Raw genomic sequence first — 17,261 nt, 5'->3', positions numbered from 1 at the left:
TATTATTTCATGTTGTCTCTGTTCTTCTCCCCAATAATTATTGATCAGTGAAAGTGTTACGTATCTTTTCTTCAGTTTGCTATACTCCCCTGGCCTTGCATTAGGATCTTCAATAACTTCATATTTCTCTTTAATATAATCTGCATATGTTATCCTGAAGCCTGTATTTGATTTAAACAAATATCTGATTAAAATTAGCAATATATATATATACAGTATCTGTATAATCCGGCACTCCTGATAATGTCCAAACGCCTGTGTGCCCTTGTCCAAACATAAATACTTGGTAGAGTCAGAACAAATGAGTGTTCAAGACGGACACGGCACTCCAGGACTCAGTGCAAATTAATTTTAATATTCCAGCTTGGTCAACAACCTGCAACACTCCCGGTCCGGGGTGTAAATATCCACGAGTACCAGTGGTGCAGTATGCAAGACATAACTTCAATGCACAAGCATGTTACATACGGTGCAGCATTTCGGGCCACACAGGACCCTTCCTCAGGTCGTGCTGGTGCTTACAACAAACAGGTGAACAAACATACATATAACATAAAACTTACCTATATAGCGTATTTAGCGGCGTCTGGTGCACGGGGTGTATGTTGCAGTGTGTGCGACTCATCCTATGCACCAGCGCTGCACACAAGTTTTTTAATATTTTGTGTTACACATTTCCACCTTTTTTATGGTATTTCACCACTGCTTTATATGTTTATAGAGATATGGCCTCTAAAAGATGACTGTTTTCTTAAAAAGGGAGATGGATATGATTAAAAATCTCAGATAAAGTGCATATAGTCTGTGCAAAATAAGAGAAAAGTTTTTAAGAGTCTTAACTGATGTAGCAGGAGGTCTCTGGGTAAAGGCCCAACGCGTTTCGTCTCTAGGACTTCTTCATGGGGTAAGTGACATGATGTCTCAGGGCTTCTATATATACCCTCTTAATTGGGATTTAAGTGATGACATCACTTCCTGTCTATGCTAATTCAATTATCTAACCTTGCTGGAGCAGGAGTAAAGATATTCCTACTAACCACCATTGTTACATGTGGCACACAGTAAACAATACAATTTAATTATTGGTAAAGTTTAAACATCCAAACAGGAGAGCACGGAGAAGTGCGGTACTTCCGCCACACTTCCGGTATCTCTAACAGTTCAAGTACGCATGTGCGCTGTCTTTTCAAGGTTCCCCGCTTCCAGTTTCACTTCTGTGTTGCCGTGGTGACGTCCTCGCGAGCCGTGGCCGCCTTCACTTGATTGGTTAATCTCGGCACAAGGTCTCTCCCCACCGGAACTGGTCTGCTGTGGAACGCACCGGTGGAACGCTTCACATGTCCCGGAATCCCGGCTTCCCCTGTTGCCATGGTGACGTTCTCTCATGATGAGGTTTATTTTGCCCGGACGTAATCGCCAGAATTGTGTAAATAAATAAAGACATGTTTAAGAGTATGTTCAAAAAGTGTGTATATTATAACGTTTATAGGACAGATGTTAGTTATTAAAATCATGTATCTGGATTCACGATCAGTACACATCAGTCTATGTCACATGAAATATTACAGGTAGAATAATGAAGGGGGAGACGAATAGTATAAGTTATATGTACACGCCTGTGCATATAATCATATTTAGGTGGTGGAAAAGGGGGGGGGGGAAACATATACACTAGCAGGTGATTCATAGTTTTTACTTGTGAAGCTCAGTGCAATATTGACCACTATTTAAAAGTGCGAGTGAGTTAGGAAATAGTGATTAATTCCTAAAGTGCTGTTGACTTAATATTAAAATATTGAATAAGTTAATATTAAGGTGCATGCAATATTTAATTATGACCGTGTTTTAATTATGACCGTATTTTAATTGTGACCACATATATATTTAGGGAATAAATTATGGGAATAAGTTATAAATTTCAGAGGCTTATACCTTTAACAAGTGATCATGTGATCTGTGGATGTCTGTCTCAATTGGACATTGAGAAGTTGCTTTTACTTTCAGTACAGTACCTAATATTCCCAATGGGTCGCCCCTTCTGGTACTATTTAGGCCCAACACTGCTTCGCTTCCAAGTTCGGATGAGATTGGGCCTTTCCAGTGTGGTTTGACTGTATTACTTTCGTATGCAACAAAGAATGCCCACAATATATTAATTTTAATAGTGATTTTATTAGTGAAAAAGTGCATGATTAACAAGCATGTGAAATGAAGGGGAGTGCAGGATAAATCTGGATATTTGCTAATAATTTTCAACAACACCTCACAAGAATGGAGCGATTTCGTAATTCTCATTTAGGCCGAGTGGATGCATGGTTTTTAGTTGGAAAATCCAGAACATTTCTCGTTGTGACAACTTGATTGCCAAGTCACCTCCTCTCTCTCCAAGTTTAACCAGTTCTATCGCCTTGAAGGTAAGTTCTTCCGGATTCGAGTTGTGTCTCTCATTAAAGTGTCTTGAAATGGTGTGGCTTTCAACTTTATTCTTAATGTTGCGTACGTGTTCTTGTGTTCTTGTGTTCTAAGTTTTAATTGTCTCTTCGTTTTTCCCACATACTTTTTTCCACAAGTGCATTCCAATAAATAGATTACCGATGAGTTGTTGCAGTTAATAAAGTCTTTGATTTTATATTCCTTCTGGTTCTCGACGTCGCTAAAACTTTTCCTGTTGGGGTGTAAGAACTTGCAGACATTGCACCGACCGCACTTATAAGATCCAACGCATTTGGGCATCATCGTTGCATCCCCTATTGAAGTCTTCAACATACTTGGGGCTAGCAAGTCCTTCAAGTTCTTTGATTTTTTATATATAATCTCGGGGCGTGGCGGGAGTATCTCTCTTAATACCTTGTCCATTAGAAGGATCCCCCAGTGTGATTTGAGTGATTTCCTTATGAGGTCCTCGTGGCGGTTGTATGTAGTTATAAAAGCTGTGGATTCTTTCTTTGTATCCTTCGTTTTGTAGACAAGTAGATCTTCCCTCTTAAGGCAAGAGGTGACTTCTAAGAAGAAGAACAGGCGCTCAGCATGGGTTGCTGCACCAAGCTGCTGCCAATGGACAGGAGAGTCACTCCTGAGGATAACACGAAAGATATGGAAGGTGGGCAGCGCTGTAATTGAAGTGATTGAAATAAACAATATTTTACAATATATATTAAAATTCTTAATTAATTTATTAAAAAACAAATAAAATATGAATATTATTCACTCCTCAAAATAATGAGTAAAAATACAGATGTACACCTAGATCAGTTCATCTCCATATTATTAAGTGTCTGTTCCTGATTGAAATGCCCTGGTACGTCCACAAGTCCCTCAGAGGTTTGTTCACAAATTAACACAGTTCGGTTATTTGATAGTTACCGATCACCGTATTAGAGGTGGAAAGGCTTCCATGCTGGTGCTTCCATACTGGAAGTAGATGTCCTCATTTAGATGGTGATAGCTGTGCTTATCCTCAATAGGGTAGATGGAGGTTTGCTGGTGGGTTCCGGGCTGGTTCAGACACAGGGTGGCAGTCTTGGAGAGCTGAAAAGGTGCAGATGGGGGGTCCTCATTATTTTGAGGAGTGAATAATATTCATATTTTATTTGTTTTTTAATAAATTAATTAAGAATTTTAATATATATTGTAAAATATTGTTTATTTCAATCACTTCAATTACAGCGCTGCCCACCTTCCATATCTTTCGTGCTTCCGTCTTAAGGCCCTTTGTTCTAATAAGGGCTTTTTCCAGGATCTCGGATGGATACTCTTTCTGCTTAAATCTTTCCTTGTACGTTTCCAACTGTTCTTCACACTCTTTCAGGTCACTGCAATTCCTTCTTAGTCTGTGGAACTGTGAATAACGGGATGTTACTTTTCCATTTTCTGAGATGATTGCTTTTAAAGTGAAGATAACGGTTTCGATCTACCTCCTTAATAAAGTTCTTGGTTTTGACTGTACCTTCTAGTCCTGTTAGGATAAGATCCAAGAACTCAATGGATTCTTTGCTGGTATTGGAGGTAAAGGAAAGATTCATGTTGTTGTTGCTTATGTATGAGTAAAATTGATTAAAAGTGTCCAGTGTTCCGTCCCATATGATTAAAATGTCATCAATATACCTTCCATAAAAAAATGATGTTCTCTTTAAAACGATGTGGACCATAGATAAAAGAGTTCTCCCACTGTCCCATGAAGAGGTTCGCGAAGCTTGGGGCAAAAATGGTCCCCATAGCTGTTCCGCAGCGTTGTAAATAAAAGCGATCTAAAAATTTAAAATAGTTGTGGCTTGATATAAATTTCATGATGTCGCATATAAAATCTTTGTGTTGGGTTGTTAATGATGGATCGTTGTTCAAGAAATGTCTGCATGCTGTGATTCCTTTCACATGTTCGATGCACGTATACAACGATTGTACATCAATAGTGATCCAGAGGTAACTGTCTGTCCATTTTTGATCCTTCATGAGGTTGAGTACTGTGGTCGTGTCCTTGAGGTAGGATGGTAGGTCCTTTACATATTTTTTCAAGAAGATGTCTACGTACTCTGAAAGACATGACATCAATGAATCGATGCCTGCCACTATTGGGCGTCCTGGTGGATTGGAAAGAGACTTGTGGATCTTTGGGAGAAAGTAAAATATGGGGGTAACGGGGTCATTTTTCATTAAGTACTGATATTCATCTTTGGTGATCAATTCCATACGGAGGCCTTTGAGAAGTAATGTTCTTAGCTCCTCCACATAACCGTCCTTCGGATCGTTAGGTAATGGGATGTACGATTTTGTATCCCCCAACAGTCTTTCTGCTTCTATAATATATCGATCCCGGTCCATGATCACCAACCCCCCCCCTTTGTCAGCCGGTTTTAAAACTATATCTGTGTTTTTCTGTAATCTCTTCAAAGCCTCGCTTTCTTGGTTATTGAGATTCTTTTCTCGCACTGGCTCAATATCGCTGTCGCAAAGGTCTTTTTTTACTAATTCATAAAAGACACTGATATTGCTCCCTTTTGACTCCAACGGGTAATATTTCGAGGTTGGCTTGAGCCCAGATTTCGAACGGCTTTCATAGTTGGATATAATGGCGGTTTCTTTTCTTGCAAAGTGTCTTTTGAGGGTGAGTTTCCTCACAAATTTGTTGAGATCTATGAATGTTCCAAATTTATTGAGCCCTTCTGTGGGGGCAAATGACAAGCCTTTTCCTAAGAGGGATATTTCTGGTTTCGTGAGGGTGTGTTTTGACAAGTTGAAAATTCCTTTTGAGATTGGATCTAGTGTTGTAGTGTTCTTCTTTTCTGTTCTCTTCCTCCCGCCGCCCCGTTTTCCTCTTCTTCTTGGTGCAGTCTTTTGAGTGGTGTTGCATGTCTTATATCTTCATTGAGGTGGTATTTTGTCAGTTCTTTTGGACGGGCACCTATTCCTGATGATAAAAAATGTTGGTCGGTGTCTGAGCCCAACCTTTGTAAGGCCGTAAATCTGTTACTCGGTCTTGTTTGTGATTTTGGTGTATAGTTCGTAGGTCTTTGTATTCTTCCTTTATTTGGTATGCGTGTCCACTGGGAATTTTCGTTCCTCCGTGTGGTAAAAGCCTGTGTTCTAAACCTGCTCCAGTTCTTTACCTTGCCCTGGTCATAGTCCTTCTTGTCACGTTCAAACTTTCCTTCTTTCCCTTTGATGACCTCGTTCTCTATATGTTCTATCTTTTTATTAAGTACTTTTTCATTGATAACAAAGTCTTCCTTATCCTTGAACTGGTCCATATCGGACTCCTTGTTTTTAATGTCTTTTTCCAACTCTGCTAGGACTCTTTTCTTCTCCACAATAAGTAACTTCATCAAATCAATAGAGCATGTGTGTAGTATCATGTCCCATTTTGTTAGAAATTCTGAGTCCATGTTCCCTATTGTTGGCTGTTTCAGTAGCCTCAAACCCCTGGGGACTCTGTTAACAGAAATATAATGTTCTAGCCCCTTAATGTCCCACCAGGTTTTAAGCTCCTTAGTAAGCAGTCTCTCCATCCCCCAGAAAAGTTCATCTAAATCGCATTTATTGTGTTCAACTGGGTGGTCTTATTTTCATTAAACACTTTTTTGCAGATGTCATTTCTTCTAGTGTTGCGATCATTGCTCCTAAGCATAATTGCTAATGGAAATGTGTTCTCACCAGGCCGCTATGCAAAGTAAACCAAAAGTCTATGTGATAGCAAAAGAATGCCGCGCCACTTGTGATACTATAATTCCCAAATAGTTCAATAAACACTCCCAGTTATTTGGGCGTCAGCTGTCCCCTAAAGAAACGGCAATGGTAGGTTGCCGCAAGTAAGAGATAGGGATACCAGATAGGGGTTCTAAGCGACCTAAGGTGTTTCTATATGACCAAATAAATTATGTCAATATATTAAATATATATAAAATTTGTTTGTAAAAAAAAAAATTATATATTTTTATTCTTATTTCACAACACTATAGAGTATAAAAAACAATAAGTATATAGCAATAAAAATACAGTTTCTCTAAAAGATGACTGTTTTCTTAAAAAGGGAAATGGATATGAATAAAAATCTCAGATAAAGTGCATATAGTCTGTGCAAAATAAGAGAAAAGTTTTTAAGAGTCTTAACTGATGTAGCAGGAGGTCTCTGGGTAAAGGTCCAACGCGTTTCGTCTCTAGGACTTCTTCATGGGGTAAGTGACATGATGTCTCAGGGCTTCTATATATTAGAGATGAGCGCCTGAAATTTTTCGGGTTTTGTGTTTTGGTTTTGGGTTCGGTTCCGCGGCCGTGTTTTGGGTTCGAACGCGTTTTGGCAAAACCTCACCAAATTTTTTTTGTCGGATTCGGGTGTGTTTTGGATTCGGGTGTTTTTTTCAAAAAACACTAAAAAACAGCTTAAATCATAGAATTTGGGGGTCATTTTGATCCCAAAGTATTATTAACCTCAAAAACCATAATTTACACTCATTTTCAGTCTATTCTGAATACCTCACACCTCACAATATTATTTTTAGTCCTAAAATTTGCACCGAGGTCGCTGTGTGAGTAAGATAAGCGACCCTAGTGGCCGACACAAACACCGGGCCCATCTAGGAGTGGCACTGCAGTGTCACGCAGGATGTCCCTTCCAAAAAACCCTCCCCAAACAGCACATGACGCAAAGAAAAAAAAGAGGCGCAATGAGGTAGCTGTGTGAGTAAGATTAGCGACCCTAGTGGCCGACACAAACACCGGGCCCATCTAGGAGTGGCACTGCAGTGTCACGCAGGATGGCCCTTCCAAAAAACCCTCCCCAAACAGCACATGACGCAAAGAAAAAAAGAGGCGCAATGAGGTAGCTGACTGTGTGAGTAAGATTAGCGACCCTAGTGGCCGACACAAACACCGGGCACATCTAGGAGTGGCACTGCAGTGTCACGCAGGATGTCCCTTCCAAAAAACCCTCCCCAAACAGCACATGACGCAAAGAAAAAAAGAGGCGCAATGAGGTAGCTGTGTGAGTAAGATTAGCGACCCTAGTGGCCGACACAAACACCGGGCCCATCTAGGAGTGGCACTGCAGTGTCACGCAGGGTGTCCCTTCCAAAAAACCCACCCCAATCAGCACATGATGCAAAGAAAAAGAAAAGAAAAAAGAGGTGCAAGATGGAATTATCCTTGGGCCCTCCCACCCACCCTTATGTTGTATAAACAAAACAGGACATGCACACTTTAACCAACCCATCATTTCAGTGACAGGGTCTGCCACACGACTGTGACTGATATGACGGGTTGGTTTGGACCCCCCCCAAAAAAGAAGCAATTAATCTCTCCTTGCACAAACTGGCTCTACAGAGGCAAGATGTCCACCTCATCTTCACCCTCCGATATATCACCGTGTACATCCCCCTCCTCACAGATTATCAATTCGTCCCCACTGGAATCCACCATCTCAGCTCCCTGTGTACTTTGTGGAGGCAATTGCTGCTGGTCAATGTCTCCGCGGAGGAATTGATTATAATTCATTTTAATGAACATCATCTTCTCCACATTTTCTGGATGTAACCTCGTACGCCGATTGCTGACAAGGTGAGCGGCGGCACTAAACACTCTTTCGGAGTACACACTTGTGGGAGGGCAACTTAGGTAGAATAAAGCCAGTTTGTGCAAGGGCCTCCAAATTGCCTCTTTTTCCTGCCAGTATAAGTACGGACTGTGTGACGTGCCTACTTGGATGCGGTCACTCATATAATCCTCCACCATTCTATCAATGTTGAGAGAATCATATGCAGTGACAGTAGACGACATGTCCGTAATCGTTGTCAGGTCCTTCAGTCCGGACCAGATGTCAGCATCAGCAGTCGCTCCAGACTGCCCTGCATCACCGCCAGCGGGTGGGCTCGGAATTCTGAGCCTTTTCCTCGCACCCCCAGTTGCGGGAGAATGTGAAGGAGGAGATGTTGACAGGTCGCGTTCCGCTTGACTTGACAATTTTGTCACCAGCAGGTCTTTCAACCCCAGCAGACCTGTGTCTGCCGGAAAGAGAGATCCAAGGTAGGCTTTAAATCTAGGATCGAGCACGGTGGCCAAAATGTAGTGCTCTGATTTCAACAGATTGACCACCCGTGAATCCTTGTTAAGCGAATTAAGGGCTGCATCCACAAGTCCCACATGCCTAGCGGAATCGCTCCGTGTTAGCTCCTCCTTCAATGCCTCCAGCTTCTTCTGCAAAAGCCTGATGAGGGGAATGACCTGACTCAGGCTGGCAGTGTCTGAACTGACTTCACGTGTGGCAAGTTCAAAGGGCATCAGAACCTTGCACAACGTTGAAATCATTCTCCACTGCACTTGAGACAGGTGCATTCCACCTACTATATCGTGCTCAATTGTATAGGCTTGAATGGCCTTTTGCTGCTCCTCCAACCTCTGAAGCATATAGAGGGTTGAATTCCACCTCGTTACCACTTCTTGCTTCAGATGATGGCAGGGCAGGTTCAGTAGTTTTTGGTGGTGCTCCAGTTTTCTGTACGTGGTGCCTGTACGCCGAAAGTGTCCCGCAATTCTTCTGGCCACCGACAGCATCTCTTGCACGGCCCTGTCGTTTTTTAAAAAATTCTGCACCACCAAATTCAAGGTATGTGCAAAACATGGGACGTGCTGGAATTGGCCCAGATTTAATGCACACACAATATTGCTGGCGTTGTCCGATGCCACAAATCCACAGGAGAGTCCAATTGGGGTAAGCCATTCCGCGATGATCTTCCTCAGTTGCCGTAAGAGGTTTTCAGCTGTGTGCGTATTCTGGAAAGCGGTGATACAAAGCGTAGCCTGCCTAGGAAAGAGTTGGCGTTTGCGAGATGCTGCTACTGGTGCCGCCGCTGCTGTTCTTGCGGCGGGAGTCCATACATCTACCCAGTGGGCTGTCACAGTCATATAGTCCTGACCCTGCCCTGCTCCACTTGTCCACATGTCCGTGGTTAAGTGGACATTGGGTACAGCTGCATTTTTTAGGACACTGGTGACTCTTTTTCTGAGGTCTGTGTACATTTTCGGTATCGCCTGCCTAGAGAAATGGAACCTAGATGGTATTTGGTACCGGGGACACAGTACCTCCAACAAGTCTCTAGTTGGCTCTGCAGTAATGATGGATACCGGAACCACGTTTCTCACCACCCAGGATGCCAAGGCCTCAGTTATCCGCTTTGCAGTAGGATGACTGCTGTGATATTTCATCTTCCTCGCAAAGGACTGTTGAACAGTCAATTGCTTACTGGAAGTAGTACAAGTGGGCTTACGACTTCCCCTCTGGGATGACCATCGACTCCCAGCGGCAACAACAGCAGCGCCAGCAGCAGTAGGCGTTACACGCAAGGATGCATCGGAGGAATCCCAGGCAGGAGAGGACTCGTCAGACTTGCCAGTGACATGGCCTGCAGGACTATTGGCATTCCTGGGGAAGGAGGAAATTGACACTGAGGGAGTTGGTGGGGTGGTTTGCGTGAGCTTGGTTACAAGAGGAAGGGATTTACTGGTCAGTGGACTGCTTCCGCTGTCACCCAAAGTTTTTGAACTTGTCACTGACTTATTATGAATGCGCTGCAGGTGACGTATAAGGGAGGATGTTCCGAGGTGGTTAACGTCCTTACCCCTACTTATTACAGCTTGACAAAGGGAACACACGGCTTGACACCTGTTGTCCGCATTTGTGGTGAAATACCTCCACACCGAAGAGCTGATTTTTTTGGTATTTTCACCTGGCATGTCAACGGCCATATTCCTCCCACGGACAACAGGTGTCTCCCCGGGTGCCTGACTTAAACAAACCACCTCACCATCAGAATCCTCCTGGTCAATTTCCTCCCCAGCGCCAGCAACACCCATATCCTCCTCATCCTGGTGTACTTCAACACTGACATCTTCAATCTGACTATCAGGAACTGGACTGCGGGTGCTCCTTCCAGCACTTGCAGGGGGCATGCAAATAGTGGAAGGCGCATGCTCTTCACGTCCAGTGTTGGGAAGGTCAGGCATCGCAAACGACACAATTGGACTCTCCTTGTGGATTTGGGATTTCAAAGAACGCACAGTTCTTTGCGGTGCTTTTGCCAGCTTGAGTCTTTTCAGTTTTCTAGCGAGAGGCTGAGTGCTTCCATCCTCATGTGAAGCTGAACCACTAGCCATGAACATAGGCCAGGGCCTCAGCCGTTCCTTGCCACTCCGTGTGGTAAATGGCATATTGGCAAGTTTACGCTTCTCCTCCGACAATTTTATTTTAGGTTTTGGAGTCCTTTTTTTTCTGATATTTGGTGTTTTGGATTTGACATGCTCTGTACTATGACATTGGGCATCGGCCTTGGCAGACGACGTTGCTGGCATTTCATCGTCTCGGCCATGACTAGTGGCAGCAGCTTCAGCACGAGGTGGAAGTGGATCTTGATCTTTCCCTAATTTTGGAACCTCAACTTTTTTGTTCTCCATATTTTATAGGCAGAACTAAAAGGCACCTCAGGTAAACAATGGAGATGGATTGATTGGATACTAGTATACAATTATGGACGGACTGCCACGGTTAGGTGGTATAAAAAAACCACGGTTAGGTGGTATATATTATAATAATAATACAATTATGGATGGACGGACTGCCTGCCGACTGCCGACACAGAGGTAGCCACAGCCGTGAACTACCGCACTGTACACTGGTTGATAAAGAGATAGTAGTATACTCGTAACAATTAGGATGACACTATGACGGTATAAAGAATGAAAAAAAAACCACGGTTAGGTGGTAGGTATATAATAATAAATAATACAATTCTGGTCGGACGGACTGCCTGCCGTGTGCCGACACAGAGGTAGCCACAGCCGTGAACTACCGCACTGTACACTGGTTGATAAAGAGATAGTAGTATACTCGTAACAATTAGGATGACACTATGACGGTATAAAGAATGAAAAAAAAAACCACGGTTAGGTGGTAGGTATATAATAATAAATAATACAATTCTGGTCGGACGGACTGCCTGCCGTGTGCCGACACAGAGGTAGCCACAGCCGTGAACTACCGCACTGTACACTGGTTGATAAAGAGATAGTAGTATACTCGTAACAATTAGGATGACACTATGACGGTATAAAGAATGAAAAAAAAAACCACGGTTAGGTGGTAGGTATATAATAATAAATAATACAATTCTGGTCGGACGGACTGCCTGCCGTGTGCCGACACAGAGGTAGCCACAGCCGTGAACTACCGCACTGTACACTGGTTGATAAAGAGATAGTAGTATACTCGTAACAATTAGGATGACACTATGACGGTATAAAGAATGAAAAAAAAACCACGGTTAGGTGGTAGGTATATAATAATAAATAATACAATTCTGGTCGGACGGACTGCCTGCCGTGTGCCGACACAGAGGTAGCCACAGCCGTGAACTACCGCACTGTACACTGGTTGATAAAGAGATAGTAGTATACTCGTAACAATTAGGATGACACTATGACGGTATAAAGAATGAAAAAAAAACCACGGTTAGGTGGTAGGTATATAATAATAAATAATACAATTCTGGTCGGACGGACTGCCTGCCGTGTGCCGACACAGAGGTAGCCACAGCCGTGAACTACCGCACTGTACTGTGTCTGCTGCTAATATAGACTGGTTGATATTTAAAGAGATATTAGTAGTATACAACAATACTATACTGGTGGTCAGGCACTGGTCACCACTCCTGCAGCAAAAGTGTGCACTGTTAATTAATATAATTGTACTCCTGGCTCCTGCTAACAACCTGCAGTGCTCCCCAGTCTCCCCCACAATTAATTATAAGCTTTTAATTTATACATTGATGACTGTGCAGCACACTGGGCTGAGCTGAGTGCACACAGACTGAGTCACACTGTGTGACTGACTGTGCTGTGTATCGTTTTTTTTTTCAGGCAGAGAACGGATATAGCAGAGAGAAGTGAACGGATATATTATATTAAATAAAAGTTAACTAGCAACTGCACTGGTCACTGACTGTGGTAAACTAACTCTGTCTGCGACTCTGCACAATCTCTCTCTCTCTATCTAATCTATCTCTATTCTAATGGAGAGGACGCCAGACACGTCCTCTCCCTATCAATCTCAATGCACGAGTGAAAATGGCGGCGACGCGCGGCTCCTTATATAGAATCCGAGTCTCGCGATAGAATCCGAGCCTCGCGAGAATCCGACAGCGTCATGATGACGTTCGGGCGCGCTCGGGTTAACCGAGCAAGGCGGGAAGATCCGAGTCGCTCGGACCCGTGAAAAAAAACATGAAGTTCGGGCGGGTTCGGATTCCGAGGAACCGAACCCGCTCATCTCTACTATATATACCCCCTTAATTGGGATTTAAGTGATGACATCACTTCCTGTCTATGCTAATTCAATTATCTAACCTTGCTGGAGCAGGAGTAAAGTTATTCCTACTAACCACCATTGTTACATGTGGCACACAGTAAACAATACAATTTAATTATTGGTAAAGTTTAAACATCCAAACGGGAGAGCACGGAGAAGTGCGGTACTTCCGCCACACTTCCGGTATCTCTAACAGTTCAAGTACGCATGTGTGCCGTCTTTTCAAGGTTCCCCGCTTCCAGTTTCACTTCTGTGTTGCTGTGGTGACGTCCTCGCGAGCCGTGGCCGCCTTCACTTGATTGGTTAATCTCGGCACAAGGTCTCTCCCCACCGGAACTGGTCTGCTGTGGAACGCACCGGTGGAACGCATCACATGTCCCGGAATCACAGCTTCCCCTGTTGCCATGGTGACATTCTCTCATGATGAGGTTTATTTTGCCCGGACGTAATCGCCAGAATTGTGTAAATAAAGACATGTTTAAGAGTATGTTCAAAAAGTGTGTATATTATAACGTTTATAGGACAGATGTTAGTTATTAAAATCATGTATCTGGATTCACGATCAGTACACATCAGTCTATGTCACATGAAATATTACAGGTAGAATAATGAAGGGGGAGACGAATAGTATAAGTTATATGTACACGCCTGTGCATATAATCATATTTAGGTGGTGGAAAAGGGGGGGGGGGGAAACAGGAAACATATACACTAGCAGGTGATTCATAGTTTTTACTTGTGAAGCTCAGTGCTATATTGACCACTATTTAAAAGTGCGAGTGAGTTAGGAAATAGTGATTAATTCCTGAAGTGCTGTTGACTTAATATTAAAATATTGAATAAGTTAATATTAAGGTGCATGCAATATTTAATTATGACCGTGTTTTAATTATGACCGTATTTTAATTGTGACCACATATATATTTAGGGAATAAATTATGGGAATAAGTTATAAATTTCAGAGGCTTATACCTTTAACAAGTGATCATGTGATCTGTGGATGTCTGTCTCAATTGGACATTGAGAAGTTGCTTTTACTTTCAGTACAGTACCTAATATTCCAAATGGGTCGCCCCTTCTGGTACTATTTAGGCCCAACACTGCTTCGCTTCCAAGTTCGGATGAGATTGGGCCTTTCCAGTGTGGTTTGACTGTATTACTTTCGTATGCAACAAAGAATGCCCACAATATATTAATTTTAATAGTGATTTTATTAGTGAAAAAGTGCATGATTAACAAGCATGTGAAATGAAGGGGAGTGCAGGATAAATCTGGATATTTGCTAATAATTTTCAACAACACCTCACAAGAATGGAGCGATTTCGTAATTCTCATTTAGGCCGAGTGGATGCATGGTTTTTAGTTGGAAAATCCAGAACATTTCTCGTTGTGACAACTTGATTGCCAAGTCACCTCCTCTCTCTCCAAGTTTAACCAGTTCTATCGCCTTGAAGGTAAGTTCTTCCGGATTCGAGTTGTGTCTCTCATTAAAGTGTCTTGAAATGGTGTGGCTTTCAACTTTATTCTTAATGTTGCGTACGTGTTCTTGTATTCTAAGTTTTAATTGTCTCTTCGTTTTTCCCACATACTTTTTTCCACAAGTGCATTCCAATAAATAGATCACCGATGAGTTGTTGCAGTTAATAAAGTCTTTGATTTTATATTCCTTCTGGTTCTCGACGTCGCTAAAACTTTTCCTGTTGGGGTGTAAGAACTTGCAGACATTGCACCGACCGCACTTATAAGATCCAACGCATTTAGGCATCATCGTTGCGTCCCCTGTTGAAGTCTTCAACATACTTGGGGCTAGCAAGTCCTTCAAGTTCTTTGATTTTTTATATATAATCTCGGGGCGTGGCGGGAGTATCTCTCTTAATACCGGGTCCATTAGAAGGATCCCCCAGTGTGATTTGAGTGATTTCCTTATGAGGTCCTCGTGGCGGTTGTATGTAGTTATAAAAGCTGTGGATTCTTTCTTTGTATCCTTCGTTTTGTAGACAAGTAGATCTTCCCTCTTAAAGCCCTTTGTTCTAATAAGGGCTTTTTCCAGGATCTCGGATGGATACTCTTTCTGCTTAAATCTTTCCTTGTACGTTTCCAACTGTTCTTCACACTCTTTCATGTCACTGCAATTCCTTCTTAGTCTGTGGAACTGTGAATATGGGATGTTACTTTTCCATTTTCTGAGATGATTGCTTTTAAAGTGAAGATAACTGTTTCGATCTACCTCCTTAATAAAGTTCTTGGTTTTGACTGTACCTTCTAGTCCTGTTAGGATAAGATCCAAGAACTCAATGGATTCTTTGCTGGTATTGGAGGTAAAGGAAAGATTCATGTTGTTGTTGCTTATGTATGAGTAAAATTGATTAAAAGTGTCCAGTGTTCCATCCCATATGATTAAAATGTCATCAATATACCTTCCATAAAAAATGATGTTCTCTTTAAAACGATGTGGACCATAGATAAAAGAGTTCTCCCACTGTCCCATGAAGAGGTTCGCGAAGCTTGGGGCAAAAATGGTCCCCATAGCTGTTCCGCAGCGTTGTAAATAAAAGCGATCTAAAAATTTAAAATAGTTGTGGCTTAATATAAATTTCATGATGTTGCATATAAAATCTTTGTGTTGGGTTGTTAATGATGGATCGTTGTTCAAGAAATGTCTGCATGCTGTGATACCTTTCACATGTTCGATGCACGAATATAACGATTGTACATCAATAGTGATCCAGAGGTAACCGTCTGTCCATTTTTGATCCTTCATGAGGTTGAGTACTGTGGTCGTGTCCTTGAGGTAGGATGGTAGGTCCTTTACATATTTTTTCAAGAAGATGTCTACGTACTCTGAAAGACATGACGTCAATGAATCGATGCCTGCCACTATTGGGCGTCCTGGTGGATTGGAAAGAGACTTGTGGATCTTTGGGAGAAAGTAAAATATGGGGGTAATGGGGTCATTTTTCATTAAGTACTGATATTCATCTTTGGTGATCAATTCCATACGGAGGCCTTTGAGAAGTAATGTTCTTAGCTCCTCCACATAACCGTCCTTCGGATCGTTAGGTAATGGGATGTACGATTTTGTATCCCCCAATAGTCTTTCTGCTTCTATAATATATCGATCCCGGTCCATGATCACCAACCACCCCCCTTTGTCAGCCGGTTTTAAAACTATATCTGTGTTTTTCTGTAATCTCTTCAAAGCCTCGCTTTCTTGGTTACTGAGATTCTTTTCTCGCACTGGCTCAATATCGCTGTCGCAAAGGTCTTTTTTTACTAATTCATAAAAGACACTGATATTGCTCCCTTTTGACTCCAACGGGTAATATTTCGAGGTTGGCTTGGCTTGGTATTAAGAGAGATACTCCCGCCACGACCCGAGATTATAGATAAAAAATCAAAGAACTTGAAGGACTTGCTAGCCCCAAGTATGTTGAAGACTTCAACAGGGGACGCAACGATGATGCCCAAATGCGTTGGATCTTATAAGTGCGGTCGGTGCAATGTCTGCAAGTTCTTACACCCCAACAGGAAAAGTTTTAGCGACGTCGAGAACCAGAAGGAATATAAAATCAAAGACTTTATTAACTGCAACAACTCATCGGTGATCTATTTATTGGAATGCACTTGTGGAAAAAAGTATGTGGGAAAAATGAAGAGACAATTAAAACTTAGAATACAAGAACACGTACGCAACATTAAGAATAAAGTTGAAAGCCACACCATTTCAAGACACTTTAATGAGAGACACAACTCAAATCCGGAAGAACTTACCTTCAAGGCGATAGAGCTGGTTAAACTTGGAGAGAGAGGAGGTGACTTGGCAATCAAGTTGTCACAACGAGAAATGTTCTGGATTTTCCAACTAAAAACCATGCATCCACTCGGCCTAAATGAGAATTACGAAATCGCTCCATTCTTGTGAGGTGTTGTTGAAAATTATTAGCAAATATCCAGATTTATCCTGCACTCCCCTTCATTTCACATGCTTGTTAATCATGCACTTTTTCACTAATAAAATCACTATTAAAATTAATATATTGTGGGCATTCTTTGTTGCATACGAAAGTAATACAGTCAAACCACACTGGAAAGGCCCAATCTCATCCGAACTTGGAAGCGAAGCAGTGTTGGGCCTAAATAGTACCAGAAGGGGCGACCCATTGGGAATATTAGGTACTGTACTGAAAGTAAAAGCAACTTCTCAATGTCCAATTGAGACAGACATCCACAGATCACATGATCACTTGTTAAAGGTATAAGCCTCTGAAATTTATAACTTATTCCCATAATTTATTCCCTAAATATATATGTGGTCACAATTAAAATACGGTCATAATTAAAACACGGTCATAATTAAATATTGCATGCACCTTAATATTAACTTATTCAATATTTTAATATTAAGTCAACAGCACTT

The 17,261-nt window shown here is 42.0% G+C and overlaps 3 pseudogenes; 1 reads left to right on the top strand and 2 right to left on the bottom strand.

Annotated features, from left to right (window-relative positions):
* Positions 1 to 2,000: 2,000 nt before the first annotated feature.
* Positions 2,001 to 2,119, bottom strand: LOC134893863 (5S ribosomal RNA; annotated as a pseudogene).
* Positions 2,120 to 13,884: 11,765 nt separating this feature from the next.
* LOC134895289 (5S ribosomal RNA) lies at positions 13,885 to 14,003 on the bottom strand (annotated as a pseudogene).
* Positions 14,004 to 16,910: 2,907 nt separating this feature from the next.
* Positions 16,911 to 17,029, top strand: LOC134893862 (5S ribosomal RNA; annotated as a pseudogene).
* The last annotated feature ends 232 nt before the right edge of the window (positions 17,030 to 17,261 follow it).

Source organism: Pseudophryne corroboree, chromosome 3 (assembly GCF_028390025.1).
Source record: "Pseudophryne corroboree isolate aPseCor3 chromosome 3, aPseCor3.hap2, whole genome shotgun sequence".
Lineage (NCBI taxonomy): Eukaryota > Metazoa > Chordata > Amphibia > Anura > Myobatrachidae > Pseudophryne > Pseudophryne corroboree.
This window is presented reverse-complemented; position numbering and strand designations above follow the sequence as displayed.